Genomic DNA, 22050 nt, shown 5'->3' with positions numbered 1-22050 from the left:
TACCCTCAGGGCTACTGTAGAGAGCAAAGTGATCCTGGAGCGTTAGAGAAAAGATCTGGAGAGAGAAGGCAGGAAAATCTTGAGAGGGAAGTGTTGCGAGCATAAAGTACAATTTGATTTGCCTTGCCAAATATTGCTCAAACATCAGGGCCCATGTACTCTACTATTACATTCTTCTCCTATTCCTACAAACCACACACTTCTACAGATCCCTTTCCAAAAACATTTTTTTTAAAATTTTCTTTCAAGGTGTTTGAAAACAGAATTAATTGATTTGGACCTGTATTGAAGATTTCACTTTGGGTATGTCTACGCTACAGAGGAAGATCGAAGCTGCTGTGGTCAATCTTCCAGGGTTTGAATTAGAAGTCTAGTTAAGACAGCTAATTCAAAGTGAGAGGAGCACTCTCGTCGATGTTACGAATCCTGCTTTCATGAGGAGTAAGGGAAGTGGAAGGAAGAGTGTTCTTCCTTCGACTTCCAGTAGTGTAGATAGTGCAAAAGCTAAGATAAGCTACTTTGACTTCAGCTATGCAACTAACGTAGCTGAAGTTGCATATCTTAATTAGACTTTGTCCTGTAGTCTAGACATACCCAAAGGGGTATGCCTGACAATGTGGGGAGAAAGTGAAATAAACTGACTGGATGTGACTCTCAACACTACTGATACCTCTTCTTTCCCTGAATTGGTATAAAAGCTTTAATATAGCCCCCTCTGTTTTTTGAAAAATCCCAGGCTACTGATCAAACTGCTCTGCACTTATCCAAGCCTCTCAAAGCACTTTACAAATGTCAGACATTCTAATAATTAATAAGTAATTCTTTATACAGTGAAATCATTCCCAAAGGAATAAATGATGTTTCTGTATTCTAGCAACCATTCAACTCATCCAACCTGTTGATCCATTGCTTCTCTAGACAGTAATGTTGGTGTGGCTACATGTAGGGGAAATGGTTCACTATTGCTTTGAAAGAGGAGAAACTGGCCATGTCCAGACTCAGGGGTTTTTTCGGGAAAAGTAGCCTTTTCCCGAAAAAACTTCCCCTGCATCCAGACTCAAGCCGCGTTCTTTCGAAATTATTTCAAAAGAACGCGGCTTTTCTTTCGATGGCGGTAAACCTCGTTTCACGAGGAAGAACGCCTTCCTTCAAAAGTTCCTCTTTCGAAGGAAGGCGTTCTTCAATGTAAAGAGGCCGTCTTCGAAAGAGAGCATCCAGACTCGCTGGGTGCTCTCTTTCGAAAAAGCGGATTTTTCTTTCGAAAGATCCGCCTGCAGTCTAGACGCGATCTTTCGAAAGATGCTCTTTCGAAAGATGCTTTCGAAAGAGCATCTTTCGAAAGAAGCCTGCAGTCTAGACATAGCCACTGAGATGCATCCAGGAAAAGGAAGAGCAGATGATTCTCAGATTGCATTCCTCCCTCCCCCCACCCCCAGTTATCTCCACTCTGAGACTCTGGCTCACATAACCCCCTTTTCATTTATAATTTGTGAACTAAATGCAGCAAGTGATTTTATTTCTAGTTGCAACTTTAAAGTGGGAATTTCAGAGTGGTTTAATAGCTCCTATTAAAAAGTTTAACTTTTTTCACACATGGGTAGATGGATTTTCCACCCGCCCCCCAAAAAGTGATATTTTAGATCAGCTCTCATCATTTTCCCTACAGGAAGCCATCTCAATTGCACAAATAACACTCTTTCTCTCCATTCATAATTGATCTGGCACACAACGGCTACGTCTAGACTGGCCCCTGTTCCGAAATAGCCATGCTAATTTCCAACTTTGGAATAGGGAAATCCGCGGGGGATTTAAATATCCCCCGCGGGATTTAAGTAAACATGTCCGCCGCTTTTTTTCTGGCTTGGGGAAAAGACGGAAAAAAGCGTCTAGACTGGCGCGATCCTCCAGAATAAAGCCCTTTTCCGGAGGATCTCTTATTCCTATTTTCAGCTGCCAGCTCCTCCCTCACTGCCACTTCCGTCCCTCCCCCCACTGGAAGCTGCGGACGTCCACCCATTATGGGTGGTGCTTACCGGGTAACCCGTTAACCAGATCCCCATTCACATCCCTGATTTCAGCTACTCACGTCTATAGTGTACATGTAGTATCACCTTTCCTTAAGATTCTGCACTGCATGCTGGGACTATACTTCTAAATAAACAAGGGTGGCCCTGGTGGGCCACAATGCAGAATCTTTCTGCACCTCATTTACCTATAAAAATGTGGTAGTGGCACTATGTGATTGTACATGACAATATACCAGTGACTTCGTGGAACATCATAGTAGTGATTCTCCCTACTGTCTTATCTAGCACCTACACTGAACATCTAGAGTAGATGAAAAAGTTAATTTGCAGACACACTTAAAGTAACAAGCACCAGTTTTTTACTCCGTTAAGCAATATCCAACAACCACAGAACATACCACACTAATACCAACCCTGGAACCTTCCCTTGCAACAAACCCCATTGCCAGCTTTGTCCACATATTTACTCTGCTGACACCATCATTAGAACTAACCAATTCAGTTATAAGATCAAGAATACATATTCCTGCTCATCCAGAAATATAATTTATGCCATCATGTGCCGACAGTGTCCATCTGCTATGTACATTGGACAAACGTCTCAGACACTTCACCAAAGAATCAATGCACACAAAACAGATATCAGACAGTTTCACAAAGAAAAAACAGTTTCTTGCCATTTCAACCAGAAAGGGCATTGTTTTAACAACTTGACTACCTGCATCCTGCTTCAAAGACATTTTAACACAAGACTTCAAAGAGAAATCTCTGAACTGTCATTCATGCTTAAATTTGACACTTTATGGCTGGGGCTTAACAAAGATGCTAATTATCTTACCCATTACAAAGATAGCTTCCCCAGTTATCACCTCTAATATCATTAGCTCACAGACATTAACCTCCCACCCTCATCCCCCCTCTGTTCTGAAATTTGATTTGTCCTTTTTATATGTGTTCACTTTTTTAGTATCCCTTTGGTATATATGGTCATGCCAATTTTCTTCCACAATTTGATCTGAGGAAGTGGGTCTGGCCCACGAAAGCTCATCACCTAATAAACCATCTTGTTAGTCTTTAAAGTGCTGCATAATCCTGTCTTTTGTTTCAGCTAGAGCAGATAACACAGCTACATCTCTATTACTAAGCAATATCCTATTCCTCATAGTGCATGTATCGTTTGTCAATGGAGGAAGAATCAGGGTGATTTTGAACTGCTCGTAAGAAGTGCTGGTCCTTTATGACACAAAGAATGCTCTGCATTAGGGAACGGAGTCATCATCCTTTGCTCCCTTAATAGGTAGGTTTCACTGCAGAAAAAAATAAAGCTCTAAAGAGATGCAGTATCAAAGAAAACACAAGTTGATATAAAAGGTCTACATACTCCATTCTGTCACCTGAGGTTACCCTTAAAAACTTAAAGATAGACACCCCAAACTTAAGTCTTTAGAAAATATTGATAAAAATAAAGCAACTAAATCCCAGAGAGATGTTCTGGCTAAATCACATTCCTATAATAGAACTTAGCCTTTCCCTGCTTTTAACGTTCCATTGGATAGGGAAGAATGATTATAGCCTCTGTCAGTTTTATGATTAATTTTCTCAATTCAGGCTTTAAGATCCGGTCAGTTGTTTGATTCCAGCCAGCGGAACAGCTTGTTACTATTGTAGCATTCACAGGGAATTTTAACAGAAAAAAATAACAAAAAAGGGAATGCATTAAAAATATCCCCACTACACATTTTCCAACTATAACTATTTAATCTAGATAGAAATCTTCTCAAAACCTAAAGCAAACAAGGTAGTTCAACTATGCAGCTTACTCTGATTGCTTCAAATCTCCCCCAGACAGTTACAGCCCATACTGCAGAGTTAATTATCTCCATTTGACTTATCTAGATTTTGCAGATGAAAAATACATCTTGAAGTGACATTTGCACAAAATGCGTGTTCTAATGTATTGAACACCCATAGGGGTGTGGGGGGAGGGGGAGGAGACAGTATTTTTAATTAAAAAATGTGGAGGGAGAAAAAGAAAGTAAATGTTTCTGGAAAAATCTGAGACTTTTTAAACAGCAATATTTTTACCTGGCTTTCACATTAAATTGAAAAATTAAGTGTGGAAAAATGAAGGCCGTGATCCTGTAAAGAAAATGAAACTGCAATTAATGGGGCTATATGTGAGTGCAGGGGTCTGCACATGTGATTCTTTCCAGCATTAGGGTCTTAAAGTTCAGATGAACATTTAGCTTTGTATGATCTGTGCTCAGATTTAGATCACACCTTTTCACCAATGTTCTCTCTAATCTTTTCCATCCACATGTGGATTTTTTCCATCCATGTGCAGAATAAATTTTAGTGTACCAAGGCATGTGTGAATATGCACCACCAAAAACCTAGCTGTGAGCACTCTGCTAATCAGCTGGGCAGCATTGGAATCTCTCCTGAGAGGTCCCACAAGCACACAGCTTACAGGGAACACTTTTTCTCACTCTTTCACTACGAAAATAACATTCTCTGCAGCTTGCATTAGTGTCTTTATACACAACATATTTTCTGATTTGAGCCACACAATTGTCAAAAAAATGACATGTCCCATGACAACTGTTGCAAAACATGTATGAAATCTTAAACATATAAACACGTTTTAAATAATGTTGCCACTGGTTTCACAGTAAATAATTGTAGGGGTAATCTACCTTTACAATTATAACTCTTTAAAACCATGCTCCAAGAACTTAGTTGTGCACAAGTGCTTACACAAGTGGTTCCATTTAACACACTGGAAGTACTGAAATGACAAAATGTTCACTAGAATGAGGAATTGGTTGGACAATCTGCCTCCACTGAGGCAAATAATCATTTTAAAGGATTAGTATTTTGCAATCAAAATAATCTTAAAATATATTGGCTATGTCTACACTGGCCCCTTTTCCGAAAGGGGCATGCTAATTTTCAACTTCAGAATAGGGAAATCCGCGGGGGATTTAAATATCCCCCGCGGGATTTAAATAAAGATGTCCGCCGCTTTTTTCCGGCTTGGGGAAAAGCCGGAAAAAAGCGTCTAGATTGGCCCGATCCTCTGGAATGAAGCCCTATTCCGGAGGATCTCTTATACTTTGAAGTAGGAATAAGAGATCCTCCGGAATAGGGCTTTATTCCGGAGGATCGGGCCAGTCTAGACGCTTTTTTCCAGCTTTTCCCCAAACTGGAAAAAAGCGGCGGACATCTTTATTTAAATCCCGCGGGGGATATTTAAATCCCCCGCGGATTTCCCTATTCTGAAGTTGAAAATTAGCATGCCCCTTTCGAAAAAGGGGCCAGTGTAGACGTAGCCATTATGATTAACTTTATTTTGAAAGTGGGAGACACTGTTACAGGATCACTCTTCTACTATCATAGCATTCTATCTCATTATAGCCAAGTTTCTACATGCCGAGGTCTGTATTTTATCTTTGATCTTTATGCAGATCTCCCAGCATGACGTCTCCACAAGGGAGTCTCATCATACCAAGCTTTCATTACATTAAAACAAACAACTGTGCCTAAATGGGCATGAACTAAGAATGTGTCCACTGAATTCAGTGGAACTGAACCTGCACAAAATTAATGTGCACCTTACAAAATAGTAAGAGCCATTTTAATTAAAAGAAAAGAAACAAAGAGCAGAAATGTGAAGTCGTGGGCAGAAAGATATTAGGGTACACAGCAATTTCCATTAAGCCACTGTATTGACCGATATTTTACATAACTGTAATGCAATTAGGTTCATATAGAAAATGCTACAGAGCACATTTAGCCTTGTAATAACAGGGGTCAATTTAATTCCCATTGACTTCAATTAATTGTGCCCACTTACGCTAGGACAGAATAGGGCTTCACAAGGCATAAGGGATCTGACAACAATGGGATCTGGGGTCAGTTGATCCCCGTCTAGACTACTGCGCTGTGCTGACAAACAGCTGATCAGCACAGCGTGGCGGCCATTTTGATGTAAATGAAGCGGCGATTATTTAAATCGCCGCTTCATTTTGCTATGTCTAGTAAACTCATTTACATGGCTCCGTCAACGGAGCCATGTAGTCTAGACACACCACAAGAGACCACGCTGGCTTAGCCAGGGGATCTGTTCAATATCTTCATTAATAATTTAGATAATGGCATAGAGAGTACACTTATAAAATGTGCAGATGTTACCAAGCTGGGAGGGGTTGCAAGTGTTTTGGAGGATAGGATTATAATTCAAAGTGATCTGGACAAACTGGAGAAATGGTCTAAGGTAAATGGAATGAAATTCAATAAGGACAAATACAAAGTATTTCACCTAAGAAGGAGTAATCAAACTGCACACATACAAAATGGGAAGTGACTGTCTAGGAAGGAGTACAGCAGAAAGGGATCTATTGGTCATAATGGACCACAAGCTAAATATGAGTCAACAGTGTAACACCGTTGCAAAAAGAGCAAACTTCATTCTCAGATGTATTAGTAGAATTGTTGTAAGCAGGACACAAGATGAAATTCTTCCACTCTACTCCATGATGATTGGTGCTTAACTAGAGTATTGTGTCTACTTCTGGGCACCACATTTCAAGAAAGATGTAGACAAATTGAAAAAAGATCCCATGTGCTTCTTATAAGCATAACACTTAATGACTTTGTTTTGGTTTTCACCAAGAATGTCGGTGGTGACTGGACACCTAACATAGTGAATGCCAGTGAAAATAGAGTAGGTTCAGAAGCTAAAATGGGGGGAAAACAATTTAAAAATTACTTAGACAAGTTAGATGTCTGCAAGTCACAATGCCTGATGAAATTCATCCCTGAATAGTCCAGAAGCTGACTGAGGAGGTATCTGAGCCATTAGCTACTATCTTTGAAAAGTCATGGAAGATGGGAGAGATTCCAGAAAACTGGAAAAGGGCAAATGTGTAACAAAAATAATTAAAGGTCTAGAAAATGACCTGTGAGGGAAGACTGAAAGAACTGGGTTTGTTTAGTCTGGAAAAGAGAAGACTGAAAGGAGACATGATAACAATTTTCAAGTATCTAAAAAGGTATTACAAGGAGGAGGGAGAAAAATTGTTTTACTTGGTTTCTGATGATAGGACAAGAAGCAATGGGCTTAAATTGCAGCAAGGAAGGTTTAGATTGAACATTAGGAAAAACTTCCTCACTGTCAGGGAGGTTAAACACTGGAATAAATTGCCTAGGGAGGTTGTAGAATCTCCATAATTGGAGATGTTTAAAAGCAGGTTAGACAAACACCTGTCATGGTCCTGTCATGCATGCAGGGGATAATCTTGATGACCCTATAATTCTGTGTTTTGCATGGATAGATAAAGGCATACTCTCTGTATTGAAGACAGAGATACCTTTTTTTTAGCTGTACTAAGCAGAATGCAATGTTGAATTAGTAAAGGCCTACACTGGGTACTGAATGTCACAAATAATTAACCCATTGGTATAGGCCTATCAAATTAATCCATTTTGGTCAATTTCACAGACATAGGATTTTTAAAATTGTAAATTTCATTATTTTAGCTATTTAAATCTGTAATTTCATAGTGCTGTAATTGTAGGGGTCTGACCCCAAAAAGGAGTTGTGGAGCGGGAGAAGGGGTCACAAAGTCTTTGTAGAGGTGATTGCAGTACTGCTACTCTTACTGCTGCACTGCTGCTCATGGTAATACTGTCTTCAGAGCTGGGCAATTGGAGAATGGTAACTGTTGGCTGGGCATCCAGACCTGAAGGTTAAGGCACGACCACCAGCAGCACAGAAAGATGGCATAGTATAGCATTGCCACCCTTACTTCTACACAGCTGCCTGCAAAGCTGTGCCCTCGGTCAGCAGCCATCACTATCTGGCTGCCCAGCTCTGAAGGTAGCAGCACAGAAGGGTGACATGGTATGGTATTGCCACCCTTGCTTTTGAGCTGCTGCTAGCGGGGGGCTGCCTTCAGAGCTGATTGCCCAGCCAACAGCTGCCACTTTCCAGCTGCCTAGCTCTGAAGTCAGCAGCACAGAGGTAAGGGTGGTAAAGCCATGCCCCTTCCCTGCAATGACCTTGTGACCCACCCCTCACAAATCCTTTTAAGTCAGGACCCCTAATTTAATAAATGTTGCTTTCCCCTGTGAAATCTGTATAGAACAGGGGTTCTCAACCTTTTTCTTGCAGAGATCCCCCTACAACATGCTATAAAATCTGCAGGACCTGGGAGGGATTTGGGACTCCAGCTCTGCACAGCGGAGTTCAGGAGAGAGTGCCACATTCATCCCCTGATCCACCTCAGCAGGCCACCCAATCTGTCTGGGATGGGGGAGGAGCTGCAACCAAAAAATGTAAATCAAAGGAGGGGACTCAGCTCAAAAAGTTGGAAACTGCTCAGGCTGCTCTGTGTGATGAGTGGTGTAGTTCCAGAGGTGGGGAATAGGTGACTATGTGCAGGCTGGGAGGCTGCTCAGGTTGCAGGCAGGGGTTAGCTAGGAGCTATATGTGGGCAGGAGAGTAAGGAAGATTTAGGGAAGGAGGGGATAGGAGCTGTACGCAGTGAGGTATGTAACTCAGGGTGCAGGGAAAAGGACAGCTAGGGGCTGAGTGACAGGAGGACTCCCCCAGGCAGCTACTCCTCAAGGGCACCTACCTCCCCTCTTGCTGCAGGTGGCTCTTACCATCTGTGTGACCAGTCAAAGGGGGCTTGGAGCTGAACTGCCACAGTCCTGGGCACTAGCAGTAGACAGGGGAATGCCACAGCTGCCCACTCCATGGCACTACCAGCCAGAGGAACTGCTGGCCTGCTTCCTTCCTAGGACCTAGCCAAAAGGCTGGACTTATGGGGTACTGGGGAGGGAGAGAGGAGGAGGTGTGTGCGGAGGGTGGAGCTACTGTCTGACTGCCCCATTCTGGGTAAGGCACAGCAGTTTAAGGAGCCAACACCTTTGTGCCTCCAAATCTGCCCATGTGATCAGGGCTTTTGACTACAGAGAGCGCTGGAGCTCAAGGCTTCGGTCACACATGGTTCCTAGCTTTGGGGAGGGAGAAGGTACTGAGGATTCTGGCTTCAGCCCCTGGCAGCACCCAGCTTCCAGGGAGTAGGTGGGCTTGGCTTCAGCCCCCAGTCACTCCCAGCTTCAGCCCAACAAGTGGACACCAGAACTTGGGGCACCAGGTTTCAGCTCAATGGCCCTCCTGAAAGAGCTCATGGACCCCCAGGGCACCATGGATCCCCACTGAGAACTACTGAGATAGGGTAAAAGTACATAACAGATTATGGGGGGCAGGAGTGGCGACCAGATTCACAATCTGTGCCAGGGCTACTCAACATGTGGACCTCGAGCCACGTGCTGCCCGTGGCCTTTTTGTTTGTGGCCCACCATGTGGTTTGAGTTTATGCGAGGCTCAACATGCAGCCTGCAGGTGGGATCCTTTGAACACAGCCTCCACTGGAAACATGCTCCACAATGTCAAGGCGTCTCCCAGGCAGGGTGAGCGTTGAAAGATGCAAGCGGATGGGCTGGCTGGAACAGATGGGTACAGGGTGTCCATGTTTCTACCCCCAGGGAGGAGTTGCTGGGAGTGCTAGGGCACTGGGGGAAGTGCTGGCTGCTTAGCCTTGTGGGCAGAGCCTGAGAGGTACTGACTGGCTCACACTGGCCAGGTTTGGGTCCATTGCCACAGCTTAAGGCTTAATCTTTGTATTCATGCCCATCAGTGTGAAAGAATCTATTTGCATATATTTGCATATATATTTGCATGTATATGCACCACACTTAAGCTGTGGCCCTTGGCATGTGTTGTATCATTGTGGCCCCCAGAGCTTCCAAAGTTGAGTAGCTGTGGTCTGTGCCATGGGTAGCATGTCTAATAGGCAGGGGAAGGCTGAGCCCGCACAAAAAGCCCCACAAGATCCTGCCCCTGCACAGTCTGGAGGCCCCCTCCCCTCTTACTACAGTGGGCCCCAGCCCAGGGACACTACTCCTCTTCCAGAAAGGAAAGCCTTCTAGGGCTGGAACTAGGGTGGCTCCGTCTTGGGTAGCTGGGGTTGCCCAATGCTGGTGGATCCCGGCACTAGGGCCAGGCCACCCACCACTCCAGGATCTGCACACCACTTTTCCACCCAGACTGAGGGGGTACCATGCTGTCTAGTGCTGTGAGGCTGGGGGAGAAGGGAACACGTGACTCCACCCAGACTCCAGGGCACCATGCACCATGGATACTTGGGGCAGGGAGAGAGGGCAAGCTGGGCAACCAGCCCGGTGCTGTAATGTGCAGGAAGTGGGGGCTGGCATCTGCTGAGGGTATTTATCTGGGCTCATGGAGAAAGGGGAGGGAGGGACAGGGCCTCGGGTGGAAGGGGTGGACCTAGCCAGAGAGTCACCCACTGCCCATGTCTGTAACACGCTGCTCATGGCCATGAATTTGCTAGAGCCCTTCTCATTGGGATTTGTGGTTTTCAGAAAAAATGACAGTTTATCCCAAAATCTAGCTAATACTAACCGTGATTTTTAAATGAGGCTTTTCCTCAGCTTGTATTTAAAATAAAATTGTTTTTCTTCTTTGGTGCAGGTAATGTGTTCAGTGTCAAGTGCTCATCCTGCACATTCCTTTTAAAACACCTCGGATAGCATATTATGTATCCTTTCATTTTAATATCACCTAACGTGATTTCAGGGTCACAGTCACCTGTCTGGTTTCCTTGTATAAAATAAAAGGAGGAAAATTCAAATTAAGCTCTCCATAATAAAATTCAGGACTATGTAGCACTTTTGTTTCAGCTACATCAGACTAACACGGCTACATTTCTCTCTCCATAACACGGATGTTAAATACTGGTTAATTGAATAGTTGATTAACCTCATGTATTCTTATTGGTTAGTCGACTACTCTATATTACCTGGGGGCGGAGCCAGCAGCCAGTGCACTTTGACCCCACTCCTGAGGAGCCCCCTGCCACTCCATGCTGCTGCCGCTGTATCAGAGACAGCAGTGTGGGGTGCCAAGCGGGAGCTGGTCTGCAAAGGGAGCCAGTTTGTAAACCAGCTCCCCTCACAGGCTGGCTCCCTGCCATCCCATGCTGCTGCCTCTGATACAGAGGCCGCTGTGCGTGGTGGCGGCAGTCTTTGTCCAGGGTGGAGGGAGCCAGAACTGAGCCGGGCTGCCTGCCCACCCGGCTCCTAATACACTTTAAATGCAGAGCTGCAACAAGAGTAGGTCCTGGACCCATCATAAGCCAGGACTGAGACTGGTTGCTGGCCAGCCTGCTAAAAAATTTACTGCAGGGGAGGGGGAGGAAATTCATGTCGTCTATATAGCATTAACCTATACACTTTTGTTTGTTGGTTAATCAGTCAATCGATTATTACATCCCGACTCCATAATAAGCAATTTCCTTAGGAAGCTACAGAACCATTTGCAGTAATGACCCCCAACCCTTTTTCATGAATTAATGGACACAAATCATATTAGAAAAGGCAACACACAGAAACCTGTTGGAGAACACTTTAACCTGCTCATTAATGGATCTCAAAGTCACCCTTTTGTTTCAGACCAATTCCACAAGCTAAATACACAGGGAAGGGTTGGAACTTCCTTTATAAGTTTGAGTCCTATCAGGGAGGTATGAATAAAGACATTACCTGGCTAGCACACTACCTTCACAATAGGCACTTAGACAAGGTGCAAATTGTCCTTATCAGCTTCTTGTAACTTGAACACTCTAATTCACTTTTTTTCTCTCTTTCCCCCCTCCCCTCTTCCCTTATTTATTCTTGGATCTGGACTTTAAACGCTCAGGTCATCTGAAGAAGTGTGTTGTACCCACAAAAGCTCATGACACCATGGACATGTTTTGTTAGCCTTTAAGGCGCTGCAGAACTATTTGTTGTTTTTTAAGTTTTTCCTTTTTTCACTGGGGAAGCCTTTGTTCGCACACTGGTCCCGTTGACTTTTATGAGACCCCTTGTCTTAGCAAGGCCTATGCCGGTACAAAAGGGGAACAGGACTATGTACCCACCTGTCATTTAACATGCACAGCCTGGACCCCGGCCAGGGCCCCACTGTGCGAGGCTTTGCTTAAAGTCTTGTGCTTGGAGCAATGTTATGATCAGGGGCTCTCAAAAGCGCTTTATGGAGGTCGGAGGAAGCATCTCCGCCCCCCACCCCTTCCACGCCACTCCTACCACACGGGGCACAGGAGGCTGGAAGGGGCTGGGGCTGCCACCGCTGGGGCCAGGCGAGGCGCTCGGGCAGCTACTGCCACGTGCTGCTCGGCCAGAGCTGGAGGGCGCCCCTGCCCTGTCGCGTTCCGCTGCGGGGCGAGCCGGGCGCGCGGGCTCCTGGCTGTCCGAAGAGCTGCGAGGCGCCTGGCGCTCGCTGCAGATTCCGCGCGGGGAGCCGGGCAGGGAGGGCGCGAGGGGCGCGCGCTAGACCGCGGCACAGGGCTACCCTCCAGGGGCAGAGCCCAGTCCCCTCCGCGCGCCCCTGCCCAGGGAGCTCGCGTGAAACCCCCCGCGGGGGGCCGCGCCGCTTACCTTGCCGGCGTTTCCTGTCGGTGCGGGCTGGCAGCGAGCGGGTTCGGGTCACACAGCCCGGGCGTGCAGCTCACTCACCTCCCTGCCCCGGCGGCACGTCGCTCTCCTCTGAGGAAGTGCTCTTGGCCTATCAGCTGCCTTCTGTGGGTGAATCATGTCACACACACCCACATGCTGGGGAGAGAGACCCACCCCAGGCACAGCCACTACCCCTCCCCCCCGCCCAGGGGCAGGGACCCCTTCCCAGACATGTTGCACAGGACCCCAAAATGCTGGGAGAAGAGGAGTTGCTGCCCCATCCCCTCCTCTGAAGGAAAAGGAGCCTCCCCCCAATTCTCAGGTTCCCTGTCAAGACCCCCCCCCCCCAAAAAAAACTGCACTGCCCACTCCTAGCCATCCCAAATCCTGCAGAGCACTGCAAGGAACTACCAGGTCCTGGGGTGAGGGAGACTGATGGGGATTAATTTGTAATGAAAGAGGCACCAGATCTCAGGCCATATTTTTACAATCATAACAGACACAAGACAGAGGTGTTAGGTTATTAACTGACAAGTTTTGGGGCACAACTCTGGCACAAATTAAACACTGGTGACTGTTCTACTTACTGCTCCAGATTCTCCTCCCACTCCTTATCTAACACACACACACCAGTCCTGGATGAAGAGACACTCCCTACCCCACAGCTCAAATACGGGAGACAAAGGCCCTTCCAGAGCCTCTGCATGCAACCCAGATTCTGGGGGAGAGGTATTCCCTACACAGCCTGCATTCTGCACTTAACTGCCCTCAGAGAGAGGCCTCTTCTCCAGTCCCCACCCTCTCACTGCTCTGGTGGCAGGGACCTGTCTGCAGCCGGTGCCCCATCCGGTGGGAGTTACGGGCACTTTTATTCCTTCAGAGGCTTGTTTCAACCTTGCTGCCCCATCACTGCTTGCAAGGAGAGATGTTCCTGCTGGCCACAAACATCTGCCATTTATCGCAACTTTAAATTACTCGGATTTCCTGCTGGCCACAAACATCTGCCATTTATCGCAACTTTAAATTACCCAAGAGAATGACAGCTTGAGAGTCTCCTGCTACGGCACACAGGGGCTGGGCGCCCTCTCTCATTGAACTTGCACAAGACAGAAATGCCCGGAAACGGAGGTGTATTGCCAGCAAAGCATAATCTGAAAGCTCTGCGCTAGGCTGTCAGATAGGGACCAGGCCTTGAGGGAAGCTGCACTCCCATACACAACACTGCCACACAACCACTTCAGGGGGGAGAGGAGGGAATTATTTGTGTCCCCAACAGAGCAACTTTCACTGTTTCTACTGGGTGCCAGATTGATCTCTTCCTCATTCTCTCTTCCTCAAACTGATTTCTTCACCCTGTGACCCATCTTTCTTCCCCTCCTTTGCCTCTTGTTCGACCCTCTCTGGTTTCACATGTAGCCCCCTAGAATGCCCCCTCCCCTGTATTGTTGCTTTTACTGTTTCACTTCCTTGATCCTGCAAACATTTATACATAATTTTAATAAAAAAACTAATAATTGAAGTCAATGGGTCTGGTGACATAAGTCAAGTTACTCACATACCTAAATATTTACTAGATGAGGTCTAAAACCATAAACTGATGACACAATCGCTATCAAATGCACATAGTAAATAAACTGGGGAAAATGGAGAAAGTTCTTTTTTCTTTTTGTTACAATAATTCTAAGTGTTATATGTAACTGTAGAAGGTCTACAATTTCAGACAGAAATGTGGTTTTTTTCCCAAAGTTATAGGTGCCCTTTTAAAAAGCTTTTCTTTGGAAAAAAACATCTAGGCATGTCAGTCATTGCTAGTCTAAAAAGTACCGTAACCTGTTCTCTATATTGAAACAATTTTGCAGTGTGTTTAAACTCAAAAAGAAGCATTGTTTATCATGTCAGAAAGGGGAACAGAAGTTAGAAAATTCAGCAAAGTGGTTTCTAACTTGATGCTTTGATCTTTAACAAAAAATAGATCATATATGTGTTGAAAGAGGAGTCCCTGATTCATTGACAGGATATTATAACTATTAGACTGACAGTAGCTAGAGATCCAATAGTGCTTGCAGTTTATAGTTTTACAGTAATGTTGATAAGAACTGCAGTGTATATGGTTCATTTAATTATAATGAATGTGATGGGGGTATCCACTTCAAATAAGCCCTGGAAGTAGGGCTCCTGACAGCTCCCCTGGGCAAGGTGGGGAGGGATTGGTTCCGTGCTCCTGGAAGGGGCAGGCCAGGAGGAAGCCAGCTCTCTGCACTGCCCATAGTACTGCCTGGAGCACACAGCACAGCACAGCACAGCACTCCAGGTAGTGATTTAAAGGGCCCGGGGCTCCAACAACTGCCACAGTATTGGCAGTGGCTGGGAGCCCTGGGCCCCTTTGAACCGCCGGGCCCTGGGGCAACTGTCCCCTTTATCTCCCCCCTTGTCCATTGCTGACAAGCCTGCCAGGAGGTGTTAAAGTGACTAGTTGGATCAATTAACTCTCCCAAGCTCCACCTTGAGGAGCAGGGAATAACTGGATGGGAGCAGAAGGGGCCTCTATAAAGCCCAGAAGCTGAACAAGGGGGAGGAAGTCACTGGGGGTGTGTCTAGACTACATGCCTCCTTCGACGGAGGCATGTAGATTAGCCAGATCGGAAGAGGGAAATGAAGCCGCGATTAAAATAATCGCGGCTTCATTTAAATTTAAATGGCTGCCCCGATCTGCCGATCAGCTGTTTGTCGGCAGATCGGGGGAGTCTGGACGCGATGCCCCGACAAAGAAGCCTTTCTTCATCGACACAGGTAAGCCTGGTTTCACGAGGCTTACCTGTGTCGATGAAGAAAGGCTTCTTTGTCGGGGCATCGCGTCCAGACTCCCCCGATCTGCCGACAAACAGCTGATCGGCAGATCGGGGCAGCCATTTAAATTTAAATGAAGCCGCGATTATTTTAATCGCGGCTTCATTTCCCTCTTCCGATCTGGCTAATCTACATGCCTCCGTCGAAGGAGGCATGTAGTCTAGACACACCCTGGGAGTCATATCCTCCCCAGGAGAAGGGTGATGTGGTTGGGGCTGCAGATGTGCGTATAGGTTCTTTTGGGCAGAAAAACTCAGGGAAGGACAGAAAGGTTCAGGGGGGAAGCAGAGAGATGTGAGACAGGGCAGACCCTGGCTGCTTATGAGAGGGCTGCTGAGCTGGAACCTGAATTAGCAGGTGGGTCTAGGTTCCCCTATCAGTCTTGGGGGATGGTATCTATCAGGCAGGGCAGTGTGGACTGTCAGGGACAGTTTGTTATGGAAACAGTTTGTCCAGTGGGGGGAAACATGTGTAATGATCTGTTTGGAGGACCAACTTGTGAAGAAGGCTCATGTGATGGTGCAAAGGCCAGTGAAGAAACTGCTAAAACCCCTGAAGGGTGCAAATCCTCAGAACTGTGAGGAGGAGGTGCCCTTAGTAGTTAGTGAATCCTGGCTGTGACAGTGAATGATGTTCCAGGTAGAAGTACTTACAATTAAAGCTGCTTAACGGTTTCAATTTTAAAAAAAGTTTTCAATTGCTTATATAAGTCTAGCAAACTCACACATTTTCCATGCCAGGTGTCTGCCTGAGGTGTGTGTGTGTGTGTGTGTGTGTGTGTGTGTGTGAGAGAGAGAGAGAGAGAGAGAGAGAGAGAGAGAGAGAGAGAGAGAGAGAGAAGATGTGTGTGACAGAGAGAAAGAGAGAATATATGAGATGAAGTAATAATACATTGTTTTGCCACAATGTTAAATAAACCTCTTAAACTTCTTAACTCAGGGCTGTCCCTACTCCATACACAAAAACACAGCCATGTAGAGCATCACAAAATGTGGGGCACCAAATTGCCCCCAATTGCATGATGCCCTAGGCAGCCCCATGCTGTGTATGGGCCCCAGCTGCCCCCATCCCATCCCATCCCCTGGCTCCTTGCCCCTAGTTCAATGCTGGTCTGACAGCCTCCATCTCCCAGTCACCCCCTTTGGCTTAGTGCCAGTCCAGCAACCCCCAATCCCCATCCTGTGTTTCCCCCCCCCCCCACCAACCCCAGAGCTCAGCACCCAGAGCCTAGTCACCACAAGGCTGGGAGCAGCCCTTGTGGGCTGGAGGCAGTAGGGGGCAGCCGCACAGCAGGTGGCTAGAGAGAAGTGGAGCTTTCCCCTTAAACGTGCTGCTTCTCTCCAGCTGACTGTGTGGCAGCCTACTGCTTACTTGCACCTCCCTTCTGGTCACGCTCCAGGTTGCCAACTCTCCTAGACCAGATGTCACTGCAGTAAATGGTGCCTGGATCAGTAGAGTTGGCAACCCCTTTCCCTCACCACTTTAGCCCCCCCTTCATGAAGAGCATCCACTCCTCCCTTCCCCCCTCACCTCCTTGCTCCCTGTGGAGCATACCAGTGCTGGACTGTGTAGGGTGCCAGCACTGGTAGGGATGGCCTTGGCTTAATTGAAAAACTCTAGCACCTTCATGCTTTGGGACAAAGGCTTAAAATTTGGCAATGAGTTGCTGTAGAGTAGTGTTAACAATGTGCCTTTTCTCATCTCTCTGAAAATCTGCCCAAACCTGGCCATGTTAAAATACTTTGAAAAATCTTAGTTTGCAGTAGAAACTTGTTTGAGTTTAGCTGCTTAAATCTCTAGAAATTCCATCTGTCCTGAACATGCTTCATCCTATGACTACAGGGGCTGAGCAAGACTTTCTCTGCAATTATACTTTCTGGAGCTGGAATGACTGCGATATAAGGATGGAGAGCATTTCGAATTATTAATTCAAAATGAGCCATTGAAAATTTTGAAATCAACAACATCTTTTGAAAACAACGAGGAGCCCTGACACATCTTAAAGATTAACAGATTTATTTGGGCATAATCTTTTGTGGGTAAAACTCACTTAATCAGATGCATGGACACAGTGATTTTTGCATCTGACAAAGTGGTTTAAGGTGCCACAGGATTCCTTGTTGTTTTTGCAGATAGAGACTACCTTGCTGATAAATGTCCTTTGAAACACTTCAATTTTTCCCAAAACCCATATTTCATCTGGAAGAGTTTTTGGACAAAAAGATTCCACTGTGTTTATATGGGATTTGGTGGTATAAACAATTGAGCTATATTCACACTAATGGCTTAGCACTTGAGGCATCTTCACTGACACTGGCAGTTGCTGAAGGGTACTAGAAAACTTTTCTTGCTAGGGTAGATGCCCCTCTAGTGTTCTTATGTATGTATTGTGTGTCTGTTCGATTAGCATGTAACACAGCCAAGGAAATAGCAATAAAGAGGTAGCTGTGTTAGTCTGATCTTGCTAAAACAAAAGGAAGAACTATGTAGCACTTTAAAGACTAACAAGATGGTTTAATAGGTGATGAGCTTTCATGGGCCTTCCTCAGATCATATTCTGGAAGAGAATTGGCATGACCATATATACCAAAGGAATACAGGTCATGCCAATTCTCTTCCAGAATATGATCTGAGGAAGTGGATCTGGCCCATGAAAGCTCATCACCTAATAAACCATCTTGTTAGTCTTTAAAGTGCTACATAGTTTTTCCTTTTGTTTTAAGGAAATAGCAGATCATGTTAATGGCAACCTTTTCCTATCCCTGTGAATTGTTATGTGAGGATGGAAAAGTAGGCATCACTTTTTGTGGGCATATGAGAATAGATTAGTGGGGTTCATCCTTAGAAAGAGGGAAAACATGATTTAAAAAAAAATTGCAAATGATCTTGAATTAAATGGGTCTTTTTTGATCATGGGTGAAGCAAGTGTTACTTTTCAGTGGAAGTAAGGAAAGAAGAAATGGAATTAGAGAAGTGCTAGGGAAGATATGGAAATGATGGATGATGTGTGCCTTAATGAATGTCAGAGAAGAAGTTGCTGACAAAAGCAGGTAGATATACAATTCCTAACTGGTTTTCTCCTTTCTCTTCTAAAATGAATGTCCAGAGGATCCATCACCCGCCTGAACCCCACTCCCATATGCCCATATGCATCTGCTCTCTGAAAGGTATTCATATTGTAAGGGAAAATAATAAATACAAATTGTCTGATGGTATTTGTGTGACTCAATATTGTAACTTACGCAGTTGAAATTTTTTTTTCATTTTTCTGATTACACACACAGTACTGGTAGCCTTATCAAACCTCTATAGTTTCTGCTGGTTGCATTTCTTGGTAATGCACATTTCACTAAAACAGCAGATAATTTTTATTTAAACAATAACATCTGCTGCTGAGAGGAAACAAACACTTATTAGATTGGAAGATTGAAAGAATTGGGTTTGTTTATCCTGGAAAAGAAAAGATTGAGGCTAGGTCTACACTGGCAGAGAAAATCAATGCAAGATAAGCAACTACATGAATTGCATAACTGGAGTCGAAGTACCTTATGTCAGTTTTCTAGGGCGGCCCCACAGCAGGAGGTCAATGGGAGAAATTCTTCCATCAACTTCCCTTACTTCTCGTGACTTCGAGAAGTTCCAGAGTCAATGTGGGTGCCCTTAGCATTTGATTTAGCAGGTCCCTATCAGACCTGCTAAATCAAACGACAGAAGATTGACCCCCCCAGGAAGTTGATCTCCCCAGAAATGTAGACGTGCCCTGAGAGGGGACATGATAATAGCTTACAAGTACCTAAAAAGGCATTACAAGGAGGAGGGAGAAAAATTATTCTCCTTAACGTCTGATGATTGGACAAAAAGCAATGGGCTTAAGTTGTGGCATGGGAGACTTGGGTTGGACACTAGGAAAAAGTTCCTAACTGTCAGGGTGATTAAGCACTGGAATAAATTGCCTAGGGAGGTTGTAGAATCTCCATCATTAGAGATTTTAAAGAGCAGATTAGACAAACATTAGTCAGGGATGATCTAGAGCACAGCTACTCAACTTTGGAAGCTCCGGGGGCCACAATGATACTCACAATACGTGCCAAGGGCCGCAACTTAAGTGTGGTTACATTTACATGCAAATATATATGCAAATATATGCAAATAGCTTCTTTCACACTGACAGGCATGAATACAAAGTTTAAGCCTTAAGCTGCAGTGCTGGACTCAAACGTGGCCAGTGTGAGCCAGTCAGCACCTCTCAGGCTCTGCCCACAAAGCTAAGTAGTCAGCACTTCCCACAGTGCCCTGGCACTCCCAGTACCTCCTCTCTGGGGGCTAGAAACATCAACCCCCTGTACCCGTCTGTTCTAGCCAGCCTGTCCATTTATGTCTTTCAATGCTCACCCCTCCTGGGAGATGCCTTGTCATTATGGAGCATGTTCCCAGTGGAGGCCATGTTCAAAGGATCCCACCTATGGGCTGCATGTTGAGCCCTGCATAAACCCAAACCACACTGTGGGCTGCAAACAAAAAGGACCATGCTACCCATGGGCCACGTGTTGAGTAGCCCTGATCTAAATGGTGCTTGGTCCTGCCATGAATGCAGGGAACTGGACTTGATGACCTTTCAAAGTTCCTTCAAGTTCTAGTATTCTATGATTCTATCAGAAAAGCACAAGACAAAAATGGTTTTGTGATAAATATCACTTTTTTCCTATTTGTATATAATTAATGTTACCATCATTGTCCTTCAATCATTCTACATTTCTGTCCCTTAATAGTGAGACACTGAGGCAGACCATGTCTGTTCACATGCTAATGTAACTCATACACCTAGGCTATGTCTACACTGGCACGCTAAGCATGGAATATCACCGAGCCTCATTTGCATATCTAATGAGCTGCCATTTTGCAGAAGAGGCTCTTGCGCCAGAAGGAGCTATCTACACTGCCCCTTCTTGCGCAATAAAAACCCTCTTGCGCAATGCTGCTACGCTGATTATTTTCAGGAATAACAGCATTGCGCAAGAGGGTTTTTCTTGCGCAAGAAGGGGCAATGTAGACAGCTCTTTCCGGCGCAAGAGCCTCTTCCGCAAAAATGGAGGCTCATTAGATATGCAAATGAGACTCGACAATATTCCACGCTTAGCCTCATTTGCATATCTCTGGTGCAAGATCGCGCCAGTGTAGACTTAGCCCTAGTGTGGTTACTGAGCAATGCAAGTGGTACCTAGACCACAGCAACAGTTAAGATCAAGAGACCTCTACAGCCTGGGCTGGGAGCCAGCTGGCTTTTAGCTCAGAGGATAGAGGCTCCTATAGTCAGCTCCAGATCTCAGGTTCAAGTCCACTAGTGGTGGTTACAAGCTAAAAGCCCCCACTTGTAACTGCCACTGGGCAGATTTGAACCTGGGACCTCAGAAGCTGACTATAGGAGCCTCTGAGCTAAAAGCCAGTTGGCTCCCAGACCATGCTGTAGAGGTCTCCTGATCTTAACTGTTGCCGTGGTCTAGGTACTACTTGCATTGCTCAGTAACCACACTAGGTGTGTGGGTTACACTAACATGACACAGGTGAACATCCATTATATTGAATGGAAGTTCAGCCTCAACCAGAAAGGATCAACTGATAGGACCTGTTCCAAAGCCCACAGAAAGCAATGGAAAGGCTGGATATGTGAATTGGCACCATTGGCTGTTTTAATATTAGCTATCCATTGTCCTTCGATGGGAAAAGAACTTAGGCTTGTCTACACTTGAAATGTGTAGACCAGGGTTACTCAATACACGGCCTGTGGGCCACATGTGACCCACAGCCCATTTATTTGTGGCCCACAGTGTGGTTTTGGTTTACGTGGCCCACTGATGGGAGCAAAACAAAAAAGTAGTAAATATAGTGGTCTTCTGATGATATGCATTTTAGTAGTTAAATTCCTGGACTGTCAGTGATCATTAAAAGTCTGTCATATGGGTAGAAATTGGGTAAATATTGTATTTTATTGATATCAGCAAAACTGATTTAAATGGGACCTGTGTGTTGTATAGTCTTGCCTTAATCTTTGTATTTATGCCTGTCAGTGTGAAAGAAGCTATTTGCATATATTTGCATATATATATATGCAACCACACTTAAGTTGCGGCCCTCGGCATGTGCTGTGAGTATCATTGTGGCCCCAGGGGCTTCCAAAGTTGAGTAGCCCTGGTGTAGACAGTGGCACACCTGCACAGTGTAGGTTTCTTCCATTCACCTAGCCCTCTCTATACTGGGGTTAGGTTGGTTTAGTTATGCTGCTCAGGGATGGGGAATTTTTTTCTCAAATGTAACATAGCTTTTCATTTTCACTGATTTAACAGGCTATCCTGAAATGAATGTTGTTCTGTTGCTGATGAAGATCTAGAACGTGTGTTTATAGCATTCATGATATCAAAGTGATTAAAAACAGTGCATCAAAGTGTTGCGTCAATCAGGATACTCTGGCAGACTTTGTATCACAGCTGGCATTGTGCTAGGTAACAGGGCTAAAAGAAGAGAGTAGAGATTGCCTGCAAATTCTCACCTGGTAATCTGATAGACTCTTCAAAAAAGGAATTGCTTTAGCAACACTTTTTTTAGTTTCTTTGTGATCTTACTGTGCCATGGAAAA

At 45.2% G+C, this 22050-nt stretch overlaps 1 protein-coding gene across 1 annotated transcript in view; it reads right to left on the bottom strand.

Moving 5' to 3' along the window:
• The window catches only part of APBB1IP (amyloid beta precursor protein binding family B member 1 interacting protein), a 115129-nt gene extending 102428 nt beyond the window's left edge, over positions 1–12701 (bottom strand). Inside the window, exon 1 of the mRNA XM_014569656.4 lies at positions 12555–12701. The gene's annotated coding sequence lies outside the window, so the exon portion shown is untranslated. The remainder of the gene's footprint in view (positions 1–12554) is intronic.
• Between the last annotated feature and the right edge of the window lie 9349 nt (positions 12702–22050).

This window comes from Pelodiscus sinensis, chromosome 2 (assembly GCF_052426305.1).
Source record: "Pelodiscus sinensis isolate ZL-2025 chromosome 2, ASM5242630v1, whole genome shotgun sequence".
NCBI lineage: Eukaryota > Metazoa > Chordata > Testudines > Trionychidae > Pelodiscus > Pelodiscus sinensis.
Note: the sequence above shows the minus strand (reverse complement) of the source record. Positions and strands in the feature narration are given on the sequence as shown.